Source organism: Passer domesticus, chromosome 7, assembly GCF_036417665.1.
Source record: "Passer domesticus isolate bPasDom1 chromosome 7, bPasDom1.hap1, whole genome shotgun sequence".
Taxonomy (NCBI): Eukaryota; Metazoa; Chordata; class Aves; order Passeriformes; family Passeridae; genus Passer; species Passer domesticus.
Window position 1 is genome coordinate 50,431,074 of NC_087480.1, and position 24,161 is coordinate 50,455,234.

At 37.5% G+C, this 24,161-nt stretch overlaps 1 protein-coding gene and 1 long non-coding RNA gene across 4 annotated transcripts in view; one reads left to right on the forward strand and one right to left on the reverse strand.

Annotated features, from left to right (window-relative positions):
• LOC135305164 (uncharacterized) overlaps positions 1-18,294 on the reverse strand; it is a 35,505-nt gene extending 17,211 nt beyond the window's left edge. The window contains exons 1-4 of one of the 2 annotated variants that reach the window (XR_010366440.1): positions 18,179-18,294; positions 15,145-15,237; positions 1,844-1,973; positions 104-612 (exon numbers count right to left, since the gene is read on the reverse strand). This is a non-coding gene — a long non-coding RNA (uncharacterized LOC135305164). Of the gene's footprint in view, positions 1-103; positions 613-1,843; positions 1,974-15,144; positions 15,238-18,178 lie in introns of those variants that run through there. The other variant, XR_010366441.1, reaches the window with a different exon arrangement.
• The window catches only part of ADGRL4 (adhesion G protein-coupled receptor L4), a 127,313-nt gene that overhangs the window by 8,361 nt on the left and 94,791 nt on the right, over positions 1-24,161 (forward strand). The window lies entirely within an intron of this gene.

A 24,161-nucleotide genomic window follows, 5' to 3' on the forward strand; every position in this document is an offset into this window, starting at 1 on the left:
ATTCCCCTTATTTTCTAGATATTCTCACAATGAAAAGGGTAGAAAACAAAGGTTCACTACAATCATTGATGAATGAGAAAGGAAATAAAAGTAGGGCAAGGAGTCTCATACACAACTGATAAAAAATTTACCTGCTTCACCCAACACTTCACTGTTGACTTTATATAATGTGGAAAACAATCACAACAGAAATAGTAATATACACTAGCAGTAACAGAAAGCAGCACAAATTGAGTGCAAACAACATGAAAAAAGAAAGTCACCAGTCCAGTTTAGTCAATAAAGATCACAATTTTCAAGGACCATGCACGAATCCCTGTTATTAATCAGGCTCCCAATTTACAACAGATGATATTGTGCAGCTGGTGATTGATAATCCTTCCAGGCATAATGTCAGTTCTTCCTTGAACCATGAAGACACAGCTTGTGTGTGTTTGAGATCTCATAGATTGGTGAGCTCCACAGTTCACCAGCTGCCCAAATTACTTTCTATTGAAAAAAATGCTTTTATGTCGGGGGAGAGAGGGAATGAATTCGTAATATTCTTCTGTTCTTTCTTTTTCTTTTCTTTTTTTTTTCTTTTTTGCAGGTATGGAGGTAAATTTGCAACACCTTGAACACAAAAGTGAAAGCCATTAGAAGCAATAATGTTGCTAGAACACAAACATCTGTCACTCATGCAGACATCATCCTGTAAACCCATCTAACTATATCTAGTTTCCCTTCTGATTGTATCAGGGTATCTTGTGGCAAGACAGTGATTTGAGTGACAGACAGAGTGTCCAACCTGGAACAGAGCTATGCATATTTATATTTGTTACATCACTCCTGAAAGATGTACATTTAAAAATTTTCTTTTATTGAGAAAAGAAATTATGAGGAAAAGTTTGTTACCATGGAACACAGAGTCAAAGTTACTGTGGGGCTCTGGCATTCATAAAAATTTTACCAATTTTTTAAATTGTCTAATGAAAAAAGAGCATGAATAATTTAAACGGAGACTGAATTTTCTATATTAGAACCATACAATACCAATACAACAGATGAGACAACACTTGAGACAACTTAACTTAATCCTCTTCTTCCCAGACTTTGATTACAATCTTCAAAACTGCTACGGAACACCTATATTAAAGGCAGATTTCCCCCTATCTTCCTATTAAATTACTGTTAGATTATTGCAATGGAACCTTAATAACTTTAATCAATGAGATTTTAACTTTTGTTTGTGACCTCAGCAATACTATGAAAATTGAATAATTATTTCAACTTTTAGATATAGACCACTGGAGAACTTTGCATTCCAAGATATTAAACCTATCTTCCTATCTTAAACCCTTTCTATGTAATTTTTTAAACTTTTTTTTCATCAATTATAACAAATTAATTCCAAATTCTGACAGATCTGTGAAGAATCAGAAAGTTTTGTTTGTGGTAGGTGCATGACAATCTAAATACTTACATTTTTAGTCCTCCTTGACCATATCTGTATTTTCTTTACAGTGTACCAGATGTACCAGGTCACATATCCCCTATAAACAAAGCTTTCTGCCCAGAGATCTGCAAAGTAGGAAAAATATGGTCCTCTGCCAATAAAACCATGCTCTCTCTTGAAATGATACCAATCTGTAAATTGGCATTTTGCATTACGTGCTTATTTGTCAAGAAGTAAATTGATTTGTTCAAGAGAGAAAGAGAATAATGTGCAAGCTAATAATCCTGAACTACTGTAAGATATGACAGAAAGGTTTAGGTGCTTATTTACCAAAGGCCATGCTCTCATTTTGAATTGTTACTCTTTGACCTGAAATAACAAAGAAGGGGAAAAAAAGGTAATTTCTACCTGATCAGGGTTTCCCTATCCTGGGCCCGCTAATCTGGTGTCCATCACGTAATCAGCCTGATCAGATGACTTCTTTCAAAACTTCATCCCTTTTCTCTTTCTTGCTGGTGGGTTTTTGCAGAGGTAGCCTCTGAAGAGCAGAGAGAAAAAGGTGAAGTGCAGGTGAATACCTTGGGAAAGGTCTCTGGATGGGGTTTTTTACAAGGCAGGAGAGAAAGAGGGAAAAAAAATTACTAAATTAAAGAAATGCTTAATCAATTTTTATTAGTGTTAAATTAGAGACACAATTTTTATACAGTGAACCAGAATATATCATCTTAAGTATTTGCCCAGGATATTGGACCAACAAATATTCATAACTATAGCTGGCTACACTTCTTATGATAACCACTGATTCAGTGATAACAATGCTTGTTTTCATAGAAATGAAAAGCTTCTGTCTTGAACAGTTTTTCATTTTGAAGCCTGTGTTACCTTAAATCAGGTACTAAATGACTAGTGTCTGATTTTCCCTTAGTAATAATAAAGCAGCCTCCCCCAGTGGCTTCCTTCTCCCCAGACCTCACTGATTTATGGCCAGTTCTGGAGCACCAGTTTCTGTCATGTCTATTGCTTATTTTATTTCTTTTAAATTATTGTTCCTGTTGTGACAGAGCACAGAGTATCTTGTTGCAAACCCTATGGGCACCGGTTGAAAAAATATAAGAGTTCCCTTTCCTTATCAAGTTTAAAATTACTCCATCTGAAGACAGAAACTGTGTGAGAAAAACTAAAGCTATTGCAAGAAATAACAGCATAATAGTGAAATGATTATGCTTCCCATCAGAAAGGTGGTCCAAAATGTGAAAATGTCATCAAGTATCTTGGGAAAGACATTTTTTGAAATTACAGCCAGATCTACACTTCAGCCAACAGAACAGGCAAAATGAGATGTACTCTGACTCTTTATACAGAGAAAAGTGGATGTCTCTTAAATATCTGCTAGTCTGAGGTAGAAATTTTGGAACTGCAATTCTGTGATTGAATTAAACTGTTCCTGTTCTTAATTTTATTACAGGCTTTGTTGGAGGAATGGCTAAATGTCTGCTCATTAGTCCTGATCTCAATCTCTATCTCAGGAGACTTTTATCATAATTAGTGTTAATTCTATTAAATTAATTGAGAGGTTGTTATTTTCATCTATGAATGGTGTGTATTTTTGATTGACTGGTCAATGACAAGTCTCTTTTCATTTTCTACTATAATAAGGCTATGAAAAAGAAAAGTGGAGTAGTTGGCCAATTAAGTTATACAATAATGACAAGGTCAGGACAAAGTACATTGTGGTAGTTTACAAGTTACTAATGCATTTGAGTTTTTCATGTTCCTTACAGAAATTGTAATGAAAATAAAAAGCGACACATGAATCCATTAACATGACAGCACAATAAAAGGGAGGAGAAATAATTTTAAGCATACAAGTATGCATCAAAATAGTTTGAAGGGATCAGAGACAAACTCACAAGAGAATTCTGACTCTTTCCAAAATAAGATAATGCACCACAGAATACATACATTCCCCATTCCCTCCTAAACCCCTGTCATTCCCAGTTGGTTTCATGTATTTCAGGAATGTTTTTCCTTGCTTTATCTCTTCTATCTGCCCTACCTCTAAGTAAGACCTCTGAGTCATGCAAAGATGGTTCTATTCATTGAAGTCTTGATGGTGGTGTAATGAATATGTTGCTTTGCCAAGAAAAGAGCAGCCCTCATAAAAAATGTGTGAAGCTGTGCCAGTAAAAAGTGACACATTTATAAATATGGAACAATGTAGTCGTATTAAACCTATGCCTGCAAACATCCTGCATATTGCATCACTCTGGTTGAACTGCTTTACCCAATAGACTTATGGAATTCATTTGCTGAAAAAGAAAGAGCTGGGCTACTGTCTTAAAGTTTAGCAGAGACAAAAAAGTTTGGAGGAGGAGAGTTGTACCACTAGCTGTTTGCAGAATTTTTTGTGGCTAAGGTGGCAAGCACATTGTGTTACAACACAGTCATGAAGGATTTGTTCTGTTTTACCTTTATAAAATAAGGCAAAAATATTACGTCATCTGAACATGTCATCAAATTATGTAAAAGACCTCTTCAAATACCTGGGGTACTCTAGGATTTCTAACAAAAAAATTAGTATTGTCATCATTTATCTTGCACAGCACCTGCACAGGAAGCTTGTGTGAATGGATGACAAAGTTCTCTCCTTAATGTATTAAGAGCATGGTCAAAAAAGATAAAAGGTGGGCTTCATGCTGACTTTCCCTGAGAACTTTGCTTCGAGTGAAGGTGATCCCTAAAATACATAGGGAAGTTAAGAACTCTTTTAAAGTCTGCTGAATGGGAGAGATCCTTCTGAGTCTGCTGCACTCTACCAGCACAGCTCACTCTGCACCTGGCCAGAACCTTTCTTTTGGGCCCACCCTGCCATGTTCCCAATGACTGTGGGTGGCACAGCACTGCCTACCTCAAAGAAATCTCCAGCTGTCCTGTTAAAATAGCTCTTCATTCTCTTGGCACTTATGGCAGAGTACAAAGGAGACAGTCAGGGTCAAACTTCAACACTTCATTTCAGAATATTCTCACATTAATGCTCAGTTTATGCAGGTACAGCAGGTTCACCTGGGGACCTTAGATTATTTTGCAAATCTAGAGTGAAACAAACTGCTCTATTTTCAGATCTTGACTCCATCTGATGCAAATAGGTGCTGCTCCAGGTCAAGCTCCCAAAGGGATCTTATGGCTGCTTTTGCCAGGGAATCTGTATGTTCTTGCACAGAGCATGGGGACTACTCCAAACAACCACTGCTTTACCAATACTCTGGACTAATATCATTTTCCCAACACCATTACTCTTTGGTTGCCTTATGTAAATGTAACAAATTAGCCTTGCTGCTACTGTTGCAATGTTTTAATTTAACAGAACGCACAGCTTTCTGCAAACTGAGTCTGTAACACATCCCATCCAAGCTGACACACTAGGGTGTCAGGTTTCAGACTGTTCAGTTACCTCCTGTTCTTGTGATAGCAAATTTTGCGGGATTTTGACACCTTGTCTTTCAGTCTCTCTCTCACTCATCCTTTTTTGCCTTTTGGGAATGAAGAAGAAACTTTCTATCCTGTGTCTCTTGGCAGATCAGAGCAGATCTCTGAGTGATTCCCTCAAGACAGCTCATGAGTTCTCTGACAAAGAAAGAATGAATTAATGTGGACTTTTTTTTCCTGGCCTAATATTAAAAGGGAAAATACATCTATTTATGTATCATCAGCAAAATTCATTGACTTCATCCAGATTTTGTGTGTCTTTTCACTGAACACAGCTGCTATCTCCAAATAGTATTTGATAAGCCTGTTCTTTTAGTAGATGGTATTATCTCTTAGAAAAGGATATTAATGTGCTGTCTTTATAACTCATTATGAAGTTGAGAACCTGATAAGGGTAAAGATCATCAAACATCAGAGCTGCAATAATTTTTTTTTGTTTTATTTTGGGGTTTTTTTTTGTTTGTTTGTTTGTTTTTTGTTTTGATTTTTTTTTGTCACCTAAGAAATTTCTGTAAGGTTTTTAAAAATGCATGGTAAGCTCTGGCCCCTTGGTCACAGAACAGCTGAGGTGGGCAGGATGCCCCTCTGGAGATCATCTACTGCAAATACCTGCCTAAAGCAGGGTCAGTGAGAGCATGGTATTCTGGGCACAGTCAGGTGGATTTTAAATATCTGCACAGATAGACTCTTAACCTTCTCTGTTTGACCTGTTCCTACTTTTGATCATCTGCACAGGAAAAAAAAAATATTTTCTCTTATATTTGAAATGAATTTACAGTATTTTACTTGATTTGTCCTGTGGGCACAGTGAAGAAGATTCTGACTACATCTCCTTTACTCCCTCCCATCAGGTATTTTTACACATTGGTGAGATCCCCTTGAGCCATTTGTTCTCCAGGCTGAAGATTTCAAGTGTCTCCTTACATAGTGGATGCCCCATTTCATCTGTCATCTCCATGGTTCCTTGCTAATATTTATTAATGTTAGAGATCTATGTGTCACCAAATTAGGTACCCGTTAAGATCACATCCCAGATAAGCTCATGTCTTCTCTGGAGAGAAAGGTGCATCCCGGGAGCTTTTTAGATTACAGAGGATGGAATTTCTAAATTGGAATAGGTAAGTTTTTCTCCTAACAACTTCCATGTAAATGCTCTTCTTAGAAAACTATGATCTACCTGATAAATTAATTTACCTGTGTTTTCCTCAGAGTAAGCCTGGGCCTTTTTAGGTAGTATTTTTATGAGCACCTTATTTGATTGCGCTTTAGAAAAGCATAAATAGTTTTTCCTCCAAACACTGTAAGAATAAGAGATGGATGGTAAAGTCAGCTTGCTGGGTTAAAATATGATCCAGCTGACAAAAGAGTTGGTTTGCAGTGTTCCTAACTAAATCATATACTGATGGCAATAACGATCTGTCAAAACATATATCTTCATAGTTATTTTCCCCCTACTCATTCAGCTGTCAGGAACCCAGCCCAGAAAGAGAAGGTATGAGTAGAACAGGAGGTGACAGAATCACTTACATAGCCCAAGTTTTCTGATCCCTAGTCTTCCAGATGGACACTGTCCTCTCGTAAACATTCTTTGAGTTATTTTTTCATAAATAATGTTAGATAGATGCTTACTGAATACATAAGTGTGTTTTCACAGCTACTGGACTGCAGTAAAGAATATTCTTTCTCCCAGGCAAGGATGATAAAGAATGCAAAAAGGCAGCACATCTCAATTCTCTGTCACTGCTGGCTTCTTGGGCATGAGCTGACACACACCATGGACTTTGAAGATACAATGATTGAATCTGTGCAGAGTGGAGGGAAAAGACATTTGAATTCTATAACCTAAAATTCTCTTTAGCAGGGACTAATATAGGACATTAAAATTCACCATGGATGAGAATACATGGTTGAATGTGTTGAAGTTTTTTCTCTAAAATAGCTTTTATAGGATTTTTTTTCATAAATAATTACAGAATAGAGCATAAAACAATGTTGCAAGGCAATGTCACTGTATGGTGTGAAGTATAATTGATGCATTGTGACAGAGAAGGCAAAAAGTATGCCCAAGGATAAATTTCTCACTAAATTGACTAAAGGACAGCAAAAGCCATGGGAAAAAGAAGCTGGAAACATTGTTTATGAGAAATATTTTATTTATATTCAAATATGCAGCCTTTTTTGTACTCTCACTAAGCCTACCATGCACAATATTTGCAAAAACATCTGTTTCTCCCATACTTTAGCTCAATATTCTTTATTGCTATTTTCTTGTCCCCCATCCAATCAGTAATTTTAATTATTTCCATTATCATGTACTCAGCTAAGAGTTTCGTTTTAGTAGATTAGACTGAATCAGTTTGCTTTCATTATTTTCTATTTGTTCCACTTACTGCAAATTGTTCTCTTTGGCTGTTATTATTTTTCATTAAGTTCTTTGAATTCTTCAAATCCTTTCTTGAAACACCCAGCAATGCACATATTTAAACTAAATCTGTTTTCAAAAGTTATTTTATGCTTTTAGTTTTCACTGCAAAAAATCCAGAAACCAAATCACAACATGGTCTAATTCCTCTATTCTAAAATCTAACACCCAGTATCCCTGGGGGCAGAGAGTCACTTTCCTCCCTCATGGAACTGTTCCACCATAATTATTTTTTTTCTTTTCCTCTGCTACAATGTGATTTCTTAGTATTGGAGACGATGTCTTCCCTTTAAACCTCCTGATGCAAAGGTTATGTATGTATTACCTATCTCCTCCTTATAATGTGGAGTGACCCTCCAGATATTTTATGTAAGGCTCAGCCAAAGGCAACACAAAGGCAGCAGAAGACCCTCAAGCAAAGCAATGCCCCTTCTGAGCACACTGCATGGCATGTCCAACAAAAAATGTAAAAAAGCCATGTATCTTCCACCTTTGCCCAGGTGTGTGAGATACACAAATCTGGGAAAAGGCAGAAGATCTATGGCTTTTTTACATTTTTTGTTGGACATGGTTGTCACGTGGCTATGTTGACTATCCTCCTCCTGTGCGCGGCTGCCTTTGGAGCTCTGGGAGATGAGTGGCTCTGCCTCTGCAGCCTCCAGCTGCTTCTGGAGAACAGGGGGCCTCTGCAAAGGTCTCTGTCCCAGCAAACTTGGATTTCCAGAGCCTGAGGTCCCACCTTGTGTAACTATTTCAGGACAAGGGTGCTGGCAATCCCCTGCATTGTGGGATGCAGCTGTAACTCACAGACCAAGGAGGAGTCTCTCCAGACCAGGCTGCATTCACATGAGAATCAGCTCCTGAAATCAAATATCTGTACACAAATTACTCTGCTAACTAGTGCAACTCCCTTGCACATCTTATAAAAGATCAGGATTCCTTGTTTAGCTGGCAGGGGTTTTTCTCAGCACAATCAATTTGTTTCAGTCTGTTTTATCACAAGTTTTACATCTATTATTTACAAGAGAATTTAAACTACATAGGTTATTTGCTTATAAAATACATTTTGCAAAGATGGATCCAGTAAGGTTTTTGGAGATAAATACTGAATCATTGTTTATTCTCATTCTCCAAGCACTGAAATTTTCTGTAAAATACAAAACTCATTGCCACAGTTGTCATGGATTTCTGGTATCCCGTACAATAATAATTTAATATCTGTAACAAGAAATAAGAGGCAAAGATGCACTGAATGAACATGTAGTGAAAAACACCTCAGAAATAATTGATTTAAATGATTAAAGAAGTTGAAAATGTACAATAGAAGTGCATAGCTTTACCTGGCTTTAGAGCAGTGGCAATATTAACTGGCTGGTCTTGGCACAGCAGAAGTCATCTCAGGTATATAAATAATGAATGTCACTGCTAAAAAATTATTTTCTGTGACAGTCAACAAAGTATGAAAGAAAGGAGAGAAGAGAGCAGATTCAGCAGCAGAGAGGCATTTTGAGGCAGAAATTACTAATGTTTTGATGTGAGGTAATTTCAAGCAACAAGTCCTGGATGTGCTTGTAATGATTCAACGCAGTCCTTTTCCCATCACACTGAAAAAAAGGTGACAAGGAATGAGTAAATGACAGAACTTCCCTGCAAACACCAGTGAATCTTGACTGTACTTTCATCTCAGCAGAGCTGAACCTATGAATGGAGCAAGTCCTTGTGGCAGACACATGCAGAACTAACTTCCCAGGAGCTTCTGTGAGGTGGATGGGGGAAGGACTTAATCCCACACATGTTGGCACTCTATTAATGCACATGTAGAGCAAATGTAAAAATTTTCATACTTGTTGGAGATATCTTAACATTACATTGATATTCAGTACTTAATGTTAAGAAGAATCTAAAATTTGGAAAAAAGGTGTTTTGTCAAACATAATACTTTTTTTTTTTCTCAAGCACATAGCTATGACTTTTTCTGATCCTATTCTTCCTCCTTGAAGGTCAGCTGCTACTTTTTCATTACCTTTTTAATTGCCTTCATCTACTGAGTCAAAAGCTGAGCCTGTAAAACAATGGTTTTTATGTGTACAATACCTAACAGGAAAATTCATAGTAATTGCAACAGAAAAATAATATGATCATAGCATCGCAAGAACTAGCAAATTTGCAACAATCTAATCAGGTCACTTCTGCATAGCTGCACACAACATTGCCTCAAAAACTTGCATCTCTTCTCCCAGGAACTACTACTTGGTTTGCAGCCACTTGTACACAAGAAATCCTGATGGGCATGTGCTTGTTTTGGGCAGGTGTGCCTTCACACTTCAACAGTGTGCTGCTGAGGAGACCTGGATGGGTCAGTACTGTCTTGAAGGACCAGGCATAAAAATTAACTCACACATTTCCTAAGTGAGAAAAAATAGCTTGTGATGTGCTAATTTACAAATCTAAATTTCTGACAAGGTATTCAACTTCTGTCCCATAAGCTGTTCCATTAGGCAAGAAGAGAAACAGATGAGAAAGGGCAGGAGGGAGTGTTTAAGTTTCCATGACTCCAAAAAGGGGAGGAAAGGGCAATTTAACTTTGAAAGTGTGCTAAGAGGGTTAATTCAGGAGAAGTTCTGCAATTTATTCTCCTTCTCCATAACGTTGGACCTTAGGGCTTAATGTAATGGAATGTGATTTAGAGTTCTGAATGTGCTAATTTTGTAATTCAGGTGTCCTGTGGAGAGGCTGTGTTCATGCCAGCTGTCTGGGGAATTAAATGCAGCTGATTTGTGTTGGGGAAAATGTGAGGTTTGCTTCAGGCCAAAAATTGTCGTAAAATTTAAACCAGTGTATTTTTCTCTCCCCTTAATTTAAAGTATGGGATACAGGTGGGCCTGAGGGGAATTACCAAGGGCTCCCACATACTTCCTGATGTTTAGTATAGAAAATTCTCATATTGTTAAATTACATCACTTGATAACCAACATAAACCAGTTTTGTTTATAACACTGCTCTTCTGTTTTCCTTGTATCCTGCTTTGGGTGTTCCATCTTCATCAAACCCTAATTAAAGGAGGATTTTGAGTCTCATGCTATCCGCAAGGATGAGATGTCCATCTATGGGTAATTTCTTCAGAAGAAACTCTTGTGCTAAGTAGCCATTTGATATTACTCCATGACAGAGATCTGGGGTGGGAAAGTGGTTTCCCTAATATTCTTGAGTCAAACTGGGTATTTGTGGATATTGCTGTGAAATTGTGAGTTAATGGTGCCTGTCAGCCATAAGGGCTGTGCTCAAGTCTTGGCTCAGCACAGCAAGTCAAGCTTGCCTGGTGAATAACACAGCCCTGAATTATTTATTTATTTCAAAACATATCCTCAGGATATTACAAAATGTGGTTCTGGAAACACAGGACCATGTTTTTGGTTTATGTAAATCAGAGTCGCTCCATTTAGTTCAGTGCAACTGTGCTGATTTATGCCAGCTAAAGAGCTGGGCCACTGTTCCTTGGGCTATGAAAATGCCTGTTGCTCTAGAAATTACTCTGTATCTAAATGGCATTATCACACCACAACACCTGACCTGAGAGGTGAATGGTTACTTTTATTGAAATCAAAACAATTATATGTCTACCTTTACTGCTTTCCTTTAGTTGCCTCAGGAAAACATTTTAGGAAAGCAGAAAGATGAAGTTGTCTCTCTATGTTTTTGCAAGAGTACTGCTTTTTGGAAATATAAAAAAACCTCTCACATAGAAATGGTGGTGAACAGAAAATAAAAGGTGTCTGCTTTAGTTTTTTCCTCTATTCCATCTTAATCCCTTTGGAACACCTTTGTGCAGATAAGCATGAGTAAAATTTATTAAAATTAAAAGCAAAAGACTTGGAAAACGGAAAACTCAAAGATGCTAATAGCAAAGCACAGTGAATGAAAATTCTACGCAAACCAGCATTCAGCACGTGATGCCTATGTCCATCAGACACACTTTGTGATGTGCTTTTAAGCAGCAACATTTTATATTTGTTGATTTTGCTGGAGGGGAGAGGGAGTTTGAAGAAAATACAAAGGAAGTAGTGTGCAGAAGTGATGTATGTGCTCCAAAGTAATGTTAAAATCAATTTCTCTTATACAGAGAATATATATGAGCTGATTTCATTTTGTTCTGTTTAAGCATGACTTAAAATATCTTCTTCACAAAATCATTTTAAGATGCCAGTGTGTGAGAATGTGGACACATACTAATATTCCACTAATATCTGACAGATAAAATTTCATTTCTAAAAGGGCAAAGCCTGACACCATGGTACAAACATCTTATTTCAAAGTGGATAAAATAGAATATGAAAGTTGCCCTTAATGGAAATCAAAATTGCTCAAAATAGCAAAATGATCGCATTCTGACTTGAGCATGTTTCAAAGCTTTGCATGTTGATACATTTAGTGCCTGCCTTTATTCAAAGTTCAAGCAGTTTGTGATAATTCATCCACTTCCTCTTATATCATAGCTCCTCAATGACTGTTGAACTTAGTTGTATGTAACCTGGATGTAATCCTCTTGCTGTCACTTCCTGGCTAAATTATGCAGTCAATAGCTGATAGGTTTCTTCCTGTGTCACTTTGGCAATGAACATCTTTCCTGGTTTTTACATTGTCAATAAAATTGTTCCCCAGAAGTGAGAAGTCAGTTGCTCTTGAATAAGACCTTATCTGCATGAATACCAGAAAATTAATCTGAACTGGCCATTTAAACAGTGGAGGTAAATCACTTTAAGACCTTATTGTGGACACTTGTATTCAGAATTAAATTAGTGTTAATTTGATTTTATTTCCTTCACTTCACAATATGATAGCACTTTGTTGCACCACTTTCTACTGTAAATCTATCAGACTTTTTAAATGGGTAGAACAATAGGCTGTAGGAAGGGGCACCAATTATTCAATACACATCATTTCAGCATCCAGTTGTAATTAAATTAAAGATGAAGAAAAGTATATGGGGTAACAAGCTATTGAATATGAAAATGCAAAATGTGAAATTGAGGTCCTGACCACTTTGCATAAATGTCCGTACTGCATCTCCAATGTGCTATTGCTGTTTCCAGAGGAGAATAGTCTTCCCACCTGATTAAACTTTTGTGGATTGTTTTTGAGTTTCACACCAGGGCAGTTTTATTTCAGCTTGTAATTGTCCATTCTCCATTGTTTGCATAAGTGAAGTGATGCTTGTAAGTCATTCTGGTTTCTTTAGAAAAGCAGCTACAGAAATCCTTGCTTTGTTGGATGAAGCAAGTAAGTAAAACTTGCACAGACACTGGGCAAAATATTCTGGCCTCTTTCTGACATGTGATTTTATCAGAATATAATAGTGTTAGATGCTTCATCCGCAAATCATAAATTTAATCCAAGACTTTTTTTATTAGAGCTAACTTATTCTGCCTTCAGTCAGAAATTTGCTGTTTATACCACTGGTTATGCCCAAGGATTATTAATATTTGGTGTCAAGTTCAATTTTATTTGGTGACTGTAACAAAGATCAACCTTGTTTGATCCCTTGCTTTTTCTTTAGGGGAAATTAATTCCAAATGATGCAGCTGAATTGAAGAACTGAGAATTTAAATTTCTCTTCTCTGTTGGGTGAAGGAGGATGCATATTTATAACAGGAATAGCAAACTCTACGTCTTGGCTTCCCATATTTTATTACTTGCCACCGGTAGCAAAACTTCAATGCTCTCAGCAACAGCATTTCTAGTAGGTTCTTTGGGGGTTTTGTAAACTCTCATATCTAAGAATTAATAGTTCCACCCCAGAACTTGATAAAGGAATACTCTCCTGCTTTTATTAATTTATTTAATCTTTGTCTTGAATTTTGTCATAAATGGGTGAAAAAGAAATATGTCTTCTGTTCCCCATTATTTCTGTCTGTTCTCCCTGCCCAGTTCAGTGTCCAGGTTCTTCAAGTGTAGCTCATGTACTGTTTCTTTCTTTTGTCTGTATGTCAGATATTAACACAGAATTCATTTGTAATTCATTTACTAATGGAAAAAAAACTACTGAAAATTATTTGACAGTATAAATATTGCTTATTTGGCCTGAGATATAAAAATAATTTTGTTCAAGGCTTTTTACAATCTCCACAACCAAAGAACATTGTTTTCTTGTGAGCTGCACCAGTTGCCTTTGGGTTAGAGATGGGCTCTTCCACTTGTCGTCTTCTTCAACCCTGGAGAGCCACCACCTTTTCTCTTGCCTGTCAGACTGACTGATACAGAGCAGGCTTGTGCTCTCACCTTCCAACATCTAATTAATTAACTGGTTTACTTGGGTTTTTTGCATCTCTTTCATACTTTTCCCTTCATCCCCTCATCCATGGTAAGGCATATAGTAAATATCACTGTTTCACCTTCCTGGCGCTTCTCTTACAAACACAGCTTCTACAAAAGTATGGAAATGTGTCTAGTGAGAAAAATGGGCCTGGTCAGAAAATCCCTTCCTTCTAGCCTATCTCGACATGTGTTTTCTCTCCCACAATGACTCTCATGTGGAAAGCAGGATTAGCCACAGAGGTTGAGTCAGAGTTCTCGAGCACAGCAGGGCAGGGGTGCACAAATTCCCTGCCCACGGGTGATCGAGGTATAGCTGGTAGAGATGGTGCATAACCCCTACAAAAATGTTCATCCATGCAAGAGGAAGAGGAGAGACAGCATCCTGGTGTGTGCTATATGTTGGTGAAGGAATTTTGTTTAATGCCAGCTCCCTTAGCGCACTCCTTTTCTTCATTTTAAATTCAGTAAGTGCAACAATCTGCCCTATCCTGACTCACCATAATTAGCTGAGCCAGCAATGGATGCCAGCAATGAATTTAGGGACAAAGTTGCCACTAAGGATTAAAATACTTTCTGCCACCTCTCCTCTCTTGGCAGCATCACAGGGAGAAATGTATGGTTATTTCAAGGCCTTTTGACATGGGGCTTCTGCAAGACATTCAAACATTCTGAGCAACTGACCCCAGTCGTGCTTTTTTTTCCACTTCCAGAGCCAGTTCTGGTCATAAGTACAAAACATTTAAAATGTCTGTAAAACTGATAGGACATTAAAATGACATGTTTCCAAGGTGCCTTTTTATTATTGCTCTGTGTCAGCCATGGCCATGCCCACCATGTTATAGAACTATTCAGCAGATCTGCCCAGATGATGATGATGCTTTTTCAAAAAGCACTTTGGATTTAGAATAATAACCACAATCTGCTACAAGACAAATGTTGATGAAAAGAGGATGCCAGCAACAGAAAATGTGACAGAGCTGGAATTTCTGTTAGCAAAGCTGTGTGTGCAGCAGTGTTATTCACACTTAGAAATGCAATCTCCTTCAGATAGCACTGCCTTCTGAAATGCAGTGTGGGCCTGATCTAAAGCCTATTTAATTCAGTGGACTGATTCCCAATGACTTTAATGGGCTTTGGATTACACTCTAATTGCACTGATGTTCCTTTTAGTAAAGCTCTTAGTTATAATGAAGCTCAACAATGCTGTTTGTTTTTCCCTCATTTCCAGGTGTTAATATTTTCACTCCTGCCATCTAAGCAAAGCCTCAATTATCAGGGAGGAGAAGGAAAAACCCACTTTTTTCACCAACTGCAGTGGTCTGCTGCACATAGATCACTAATGCTCGGTGCTGAGTCACAGCAAGCAAGGTGATGATTATCATGTAAAGGTGGTTAATAAAAGGAAAAGTGCAGTGGCATTTCAAGCCTGATTTGACAAGAAATGTCTCCATGCGTGAATGGCCCACTCTAGTGAGAGAACCCAGAGTACCTGTGAAATAGGAAATGACCGAATATGAAATGGGACCAGAGGTCAGGGGGAGGAAAGATCTTGACAGAATCAATGAGGGAATTTCTTCTTTGCCTGTAAAAACATAAAGAAAACAGCTCATAGTTCAGAGGGGCACTGACAGATTCTAGAACTTTTCTCCAAAAAGTGGGGCACTGACAGATTCTAGAACTTTTCTCCAAAAAGTATCAACAAAAATCCTGCCCTGGTATGCATGTCTTGAGCTGGCCCTGTAAATGCTGGGATAAATTGCCCTTCCCTCCCATGAGGACAGGACTGTAGCCTTCCACTACAAACGAAAGGTAGATAAGATGTCATGTGCCTATTCCCGTGATGTAAAGCAGGATTTTTGACAAAATACCAACATTTACATCATTAAATTCTCATCTGACAACTAAAATCATCTTCCCACGAGTGAGATGGGACACTCCTGTGACAGCGACTTGCTAACTAAACATATTGACAAAAGTTGTCTTTAAATTAATTAACTGCTTAAGCAAATTAAACAGATGGAAAATGGGGAATCAGCTTTGAGAGGGAGAGAGAGGAATGGACAGTCAGGGACACACACAGGCACACTGCTGATGACAGCAGTCCCTTTCCCTTCCTGTGGTCTTCTCCCTTCTAAAAGAAGAATATAGAGTTTTGTTCATTCAATAAACACTGTGGTCCAGCTGAAGTCAAGTGGTACAGACCAATGAAAGTGGATGAACCATAATATTTGTTATAGGTTCTGATTGTAAGCAAGAGATTTAAACAATCCAAAAATTAGGGAAAAAGTATAGGTGCAAAAATAATGAAAACTGGCAAATGTTTAATGAAGACTTACATTTTCAAAATCTTTATGGGACCAAAATTACCAGTAAAGAATGTTTCAGCAGCTAAGCATCTCTCTGCACAACTATGAATCACTGTTGTTATTGTTCTTAGAGCAGGAACACACAGTATCTGATGATAAGACCTTTTGATTATTTTTTGTCTTCCAGTTACCCATTTTTAGCTGTGTGAAATGCCTCTTTTAAGCTGTTATTCTGATTCAGCTAAGGAATTGTATCATGTAGTAACAGGTCGTTTAATACTAAGCTTTTCAGCTTACAGAATGGCACAGTTGTTCGCATAAAGCAAATTAAAAAATTATCAGTAATATTGTATGAAACTACAATAAACAATGTCTAAAAAGTTGTTTAGTTTTTAAGTAGTTTAGAAAATACACTGACTGTCCTGTTTTTCATAGGGAATTTTCTCTCTCCTTCTGCTTTTGTTGTATATACTATGTAGAAAGTGGGTAAGCCATGCCCATCTCAGGGAAATGTACTTCAAACTTAAAATCCCACATATAACACCTTGATATCTTAGATTTTTATTACTTACCTACTTGTGTATGCCACACCCTTTATGCACCTAATCCTTCAAATATTAAGACAATCATGTAATATTTACTTGTTTTAGCTCTCTCTTTGGTATATGCTGGACAGGAATTAAATTGTGAACCCTAGCCTAAAGAAAGACTTCAAGAAAAAACTGTAGTTCAATTTCTGTTGCAGCCATAATAATTTTCAAATGTTTCCACCAAAAAAAAAATTTAATTAAGTTACCATGGAAATATTTGTTTTCAGTCCAGTATCTAAATATTCATCACTTCAGTTGTCTCCTATTTTGCCTATACTGCACCATCAGGCTTTTTTTCTGACAGTCACTTGCTTTCCCTTCCATGACCTGCAGCACTTTATTGTCATTTGCACTCACTGAAAGTGCATCAGTGGTGTCGCTTTTGCAGCCAGTTAGGGCTTCTGAATAGATAATTTACATGTTCCTTTGGTCTGCGCTTGGCCTGGCAGCTTTTCTCTTTAAATGCTGCTGTGTCAGTGGAAGCTGCAAGAAATAATCAAAGGCTTTCTATATAAGGGATAACTGAAATCTTAAAATTTCTATTTGCTTTTAAAAGCATATAAATATTTAGAGTAGTAAACATTGATAAGCTATATTTCCAGTAACACTGAAATGAGTAAAGGGCTCATGGTGAATCTAACCCCTGTTAGTAGGGGTTTTGTTTGATCTTGGTCATAGATGTATTATTTTCTTCTGAAGTCTGAGTGTAATTTACTTGTCAGGTTGAATGGTCAGAGAGAAAGTTATTCATTGACCCAAAGAAATGTATGGTGTCTTCATGACGATGAAGAACATAAAAGAGTCTCCTTCTTGGGAAATATTAGAGTTGATAGGGAGTGTTTGAAGAATAATGTGTCAAAGAGACTGACAGCAACATGGACAAAAGGAGGAAGGGAAATAGAAGATGAGAGGCTGAATTTGTTCTCTTTGGGATTTCACATTTAGGAATTTTAACAAAGAAAGGGTCATTATCTGGGCAGCATAACTTCCTGGACCCATCTTTTATCTCTTCTTGTCCTTTTATGTAATTGAAAAAAAAAGGGTCTTTCACACAAACAGTAGAGGAACTGGTGGAAACACGATGGACAGAGGAGAAAATCCCTGTGGCAGCTTTTCAGTGCTTCTCATGGGGCGGGATGTGGCAACCTCTCACTTGCACCCAAGGTTCACTGCTCTTTAGAGTCTCACTGCCCTTCTGAAGCTGGGAACTTTTTTGTTGCGCTCTTTTAATGTTCTTCTCTCTCTCTTTTTTCTTTTTTTGCTAGTTGCTAGGATTCTCAAGAACTGCGCTAATTCTTTCCACAAGCTGTTTGATCTGAGGCACCCCGTTTCCTAATCCAGCACTACTTAATCAAAGAGAAATTCGACCCATTATTCATAATCCAATTGTAATATTATACATTAAACCTGATATTTGCTACACTGTATGAAGTCCATACTGGTTTGTTGTTTGCTTTCTTTTCCATGGATAGGGTTATTGGACTGTGCATCCCAGTAATACCAGCCATGAAAGGCAAATAAGCTCTGAAGTTACCTGATATTCTGTTGGCATTTGATTTATTATTTCTCTCCTTGGCCTCTTCCTTAACCCTACCCACCTTAAACTTAGTCTAATTCAAATCCTCACCTCTTGCCTGTCTTCAGTCTGGTGAATTTCTTCTGGCTTAGTACAAAAGAAACATTTCACATCTGAGTGGTGAAGCACCTTGGATTGAGGCTGTCCTGCAGAGAGGATTTTGGCTGTTGGAAGAAAAAAGGTGAGGAAGTGAAGGAGTTATGGGGCTAACAGGAATTTGCAATGAAAAGATTCAAAGCAGGAATGAAGAACTGTATTATTTACTCAGATGCTATCCAATTTCAAAACCCACTTTTCCAGTCCTTATGATTAGCTTTGGATAAGTTCTCTAATTCTATCACCTTGTTATGAATATCTGCAACAAAAAATGTCATTTTCCCATTACAGTTATGACTGTGTCCTTTTTATGGATCAAAGTATACAATCATAAAATTCCATGATTGCAACAAGCAGTAGTGATGATATTATACATGTGATGAACTGCCAAGCTCCACACAGGAAAAAAGGATGAGTGAATTCAAGGAAGAAAAGATTTATTTTCAACAAAACAAGCCTGGATGAAGGGTCTCCTCTACATGCAGCTCCAGTAGGCTGGTTGGCTGGTTTGGCAAAACAGCAGCTTGTCCTTCATTCAGAATTTCCAGAGTGTTGGCAGTAATTTATCAGGTAAAAAATACCTGAAGGACTGTAAAGTGTGCCCATACACATAAATGCATTCAGGTGTTTGTGAAGTTTGCTGGACTTGAGGATTGTAAAATCCAACAAAATGAGATACAAAAAGAAAGTTGTTTCCTTTGCAACTTTCATTTGCAAATATTTAATAACTGTGTAGAAAATATTTACTAAAGAAAGTAACTAGCAAAATTCTACTCTGAAGCATACTGTGCCAAATTTAGAGACTACTCAACCATTAAAGTGTGAAATAAGGCTGTTTCAGCCTTGATTTAAATGCAAATCTCAACCCAATCTTAACCAGGGAGTCATTAGTAATACACCATTATAAAAGAAATCATTCAGTGTATTTACAATGTTCAGTTTTCATGCCATCCTCCTTCCCTCAGGGTACCATTCACCAGGAAGGAGAGTTTTCTACCTGGTAAGGCATTGGTCTTACATTAATTTCTCCTGCTTCTTCCAGACATATTTGTAACTGCTATATAGGACTGATAACATAATTTATGTTCAAAAGTATGGGACATTTATACCACTTGTGTACCATTGGAATGGCCAATATTCATGCAAAAAGTAATTCACTTATTTGAGTGTGTGTGTGAAATACACAACAGTTTAGCTACAACATGTTAATTCAGAAATGCTCATGACAGATGCTGAGCCCTTTCATTTGTCTGAGGTTTCGGCTACAGATTGTTTAGGGTAGTATTTTGGTCTGCTGAACCTCTAAATTCAGTATTGAGGATTCCACAGTGTTGAGGAATACAGGCATTTTAGTTTCTGGTCCAGGTAAACAAGATGTGTAAGAGCTCCCCTTTTTTTCAGACTTGCACTTACAGATGTTTTTTTCTCATCTTAGCTGATCAATAAAGTGAAAACTCTTCTGACTGACTGCAAGCTTCCATTTATACAATGATCCTTCATACCATTTCTGATAGTCTTGACTGTTTGCTGTAGGTCGGTCCAGTTGTAAAGCCAGCTTGCATGAAGGCAAGAGTTTAAACATAGATTTTTCAGTTTAATGCCCAGTCAATTTCATATGACACCTTAATTGGCTCTAGTATGGGTTTTTAGTGGATAGAGGAGCAGTTTCAAGGACTGTTCATGAAATAAAAAATAAATACTTTGATGTTATAAGAGAAAGGGTCTTGATCAGGAATCTACAGATTCCAGCCCTGATCTGATGTACATGAATACTCAAAGGTCTTCCATGAAAGTGGTTTTGGGGCTTAATTATCTCTTACAAGGAGCTAAAAATGGTATCAAAGCAGGAGGGTCCCAGGCAAGAGAGGTGTAAGCACTTAACCTCTCTCTCAGCTTAATATCTGTGATTCAGCTCTTGTGAGCACAGAAACACCCTTCATTGAAAGCTCTGGGATGATGTGATTAAATCTCCAGGCTGCAGGGCTGAGGTCTTAATCCAAGTTAAGTTTATAGAAGAAATGCTGGTACTAGTATCTATGTGTCAGAACACACATACACATATTTATATATGCACATATGTAAGGAAAAGAGAATGAAAGGTGTGTTACCATTATTTATTTCAGTTTTACTGGGAATAGCTGTCAGTAGAGTTAAATAGAAACTTAAGGTAAACATGTTGTCATCCTCATACATTGCCTGCACTGGAGTGTAGATTTTAGCTTTTTTTTATAGTCTTTCATTATTTGAACTTATTTATTCATTTTTAATCAGTGTGCTTCCTTTTAGAATAGCTTTGTACTTTTCCTCCATGCCAACACTTTATACTTTATTTAAAGTGCCTGATAGAAGTGAATATCTGATTATGGAAACCCACTGCAAAACATTGCCTCCTTACTCATTGTAAAAACAAATCAAACATCCAAACATGATTTTTAATACAAGCTTGAGATCAAAGGAAAAAGTGGCTATGTTCTTCAGAATACAGCAAAGAATCCTTATTTTAATGTATTTGAATAGGGCAGGTGGCACCAGCAAATTACATTACAGTCCCTGGGTAATGCAACAAGGAAAACAAACAATAAAATACACCTTATTTGAGCTCACAGCTACGGTTGGTTTTGTTTTAAGAAGCTCTGTCCCTGTCAGAGTACTGTCATTAAAGGCAAAGTTTCTTGCAGCTTGCTCACATCTTACAACCTTTTCTTTCCAAGGATCCTATAAAGCTGTATCTTAGCTAAATCTTATTTAAAGATTTATTAGCAAGGCTTTAAGATAGCAAGTAGCACACAGGTAGGGCCCCCCAATTTGTTTTGGGTGTGAATTTTGACATGTAGAGCTCCATGAGAGTTTGGAATAATTCCAATGGGATATATGATCCACAACAGCAATGGTCAGAGAAAGTGCACCACCTGCACTCCCAGAAATTTTCAGTCCACAAGAGCGACCAGATTTCAGAGAAGGAGACAAGAAAGTAAAGCATCCACCAGGTCAAAAATGGCCTGAGTTGTTGACAGCGTGCAAGTAGGAAACCTGGGGAAAGGACAAAATCTAGGCTGGTATCTGCAGAGACATAAACTTAGCATGGTTTAGGCTCATTATAGGAAAGGAAATTATGTTCAATTTGTTGTAGGAAGAGTTCTACTGGGAGACTGAAATAAAAGACTAAATTATATCTGATCATTGTTTTTGCCAGAACTCAAAATTCTTCATGCTTTGGAGAGAAAATAACTGCCAGAAATTACTGTTGTTTGGGGAAAGGAGGAGTGGGAAGGATAGGAAGGCATGTCAGTTTCATAACATCTCTATAGCTTTTACTGGAAATGTCATTGTATGTTGCTTTATTCCTGATCTTAAATTCATCCACGTATGCAAGATGTGCTATAAAAGACTGAGCCATTAAAATACATAAATAAATAAATAAAAGGCATTGAAACTCACTTGATAAAAATTTATTAAATCCGGAAAAATTTAACTTGACTCAGAGCCAAAACACTCCTTTTCTTTGGATTTGGCTCCTAATTGAAGATGAAAATAAAACAGATGCTAGAAATGTCAATTAAACGCATTTTTCAATCTGTTTTTTATAGTTTTTATCTCCTTATACATGGACAGACGTCTGCTTTCAAATCATTACTAGTCTTTATTTTATTTTTATTTTTTAAGTAAAGGAATTTTGTTCCTCCCCTGCAGTGTGACTCAGTGTATACACAATTAGTATGCCCTCACAAGACTCTTTTGCATGTCATTTTCCAGCATTGAATAATTTATTTTTTTTTAATCATATGTGTCCATTAGAGCCACCATTTATAAGTATTTCCACAATGGCTAGTGCAAATTACTTCTACCTCTACTGCTCACCTGCTTGCTGCTGTATTATAAATATGAATTATGGAGTTAGACGCTGTAATAGCTGCTCTGAAGGCTCATTGTAAGATGACAACCTGAAGAAATTATACAGAAGAGACTTCAAAATTTCCATTCACTTTTCACTTCTTTTTCTATTTTTTTCCAGTTTTCTTGAACTAAACAGCATGACTTGAGAAGTCTGGTTTATGTCTACTTGTTACTTGTGTCTTGTGAGGAAGATTTACCAGAGTTTTCTAAAGAATTAGTACAACAAAACCTTAGAAAATATATACAAATTGCTCTTTTGGTTTCTGGGGCTTGTTTTGAAGAAAACTCTTGCAAAGTGTCAATCAGGGTCTGTATTTGATCTTTCTATTTTTCTGAAGCCACAGTTTTCTCCTTTGGTAGAGCAGTTTGAAAGGTTTGATGTTCAAAATGTTTACAGTCTGGCAGCTGGTTGTGTAAAGACACAGCTGAATTTGGTGCTGAATTTTGTGCATGGTCTGTAGTGCTACAGAGAGGGGAGAAGAGGCTGCACCTCCCTTCTTCCACCATTCATGTGGGCAAAAAGCACTGCAGTCACAGAGTAATCCACCACACTGCCTTGTAGCTCTGGGGAGAATTGGCCTGGAACCTCACACTGTTATCTACAACTTGCCTATTCACAGCTGGAATGGCTTTAGTGGGTTTGTAATTTATAAAACATCCATTAATTTCACCACAAGCCTTTCTAGCAACCTTGGAGCATCTGTGAGTCCAACTGCTCCCAGGTGTTGGTCGCGCAGCTCCGGCTCTGCCGTGGTTATCGCTGGTGGTGGCACCGCGCTCCTGGAGCGCTTCCACGCATAGCTCCGCTCCTCCCAACGGGAAGGACGGTCTTATGGCTCCCAGGAAAACTCCCTGCCCATGGTTTGGCCCCTTGCCAGTGTCTGCTGGCAGCTGTTGATGTTTCAGTGTCAGCCATTGTTTCAGTCTAGTCTTTACAGGCAACTCTGAAGCGCATGAAGCGCACAAGGTGATTTTCTACCTTAAAAGAAAAAGAAGAAAAAAAAAACCCCACAATGTTTCCATTAGGAAGAGGGGAATGAACAAAGGCTGTGGAGAATTAAATGACTATCCAACAAATGTTGTTCGAAGCTTATCTTCAAATGAGCAAACCAGCTCCAAAGTCCTTAATAAATGGCCTTATCAATAAAACTCAGAAGCTACAATTTCTTTTGACAATGTGGATATAGTTTAGGTTTTATTTAAAAGCTTTTACTGATAACCAAATCATCATAATCAGTTACTAATTTTTAAGAAACACATCACATTTACAGATTGGTAAAAAGTGCTTGAAGCTTTATTTAGTTGGTTCATTGTTAGAAAAGGGCAATGGAAAATAAATCAGAGTGACTTCATACTCGGAGAGAATTCCTTGACTTTTTAAGAGTACCTATTGTTGTTTTAAATTACTAGCACAGGATATCTGAAGACTGTCATGTTCAGATAGGAATTCAGAGACTTAGGAGCTTTTCTAGGTTTCATTGGGGTCTGCCTAAGATCAAATCTGACCATGAATTTTTTAGGGTCCTGAAAGACACAGGTGAATGTTTCCGTTTAAGAAAACTTAAGCAAAATTAATTAGTCTGTGCTGTTGATCAGAGAAATACGTGGTCTTCCTCTGTGTGATGGAGAAGTTCTAGTTTCTCCATGCATTGGAACAGAAACTTGTAATTTTATGATGAGAACTGCCAGGCCTGAAGTGTAATGAGTGCTTACTTCTTTAAGGTACTTTGGATTTGATGATGATTAAGTCATCATTCTCTTTATTCCCAAGAGATCTGCAGATTTTTTCCAAGGGAGGAGGTCACACCCTAAATGTTAATTCATCATTTAAGATGCCTTAAAGTTCTCAGGTGGCAGTGACAGTGTAAAAGCAATTAGTGCGTTAAAAGGTGGGATTGGGTTTTCATATTTTTTTAATCTCATTTTTCTATGGGTTATTTTATCTTGGGAGGTAGCAGAATTCTCTTGTTATTCTTCTGTCTCTCTGGGCAGGGAGGAGAAGAATAAGGCACATACACCTTGTCCAATACAGCCTTTGAAAAGA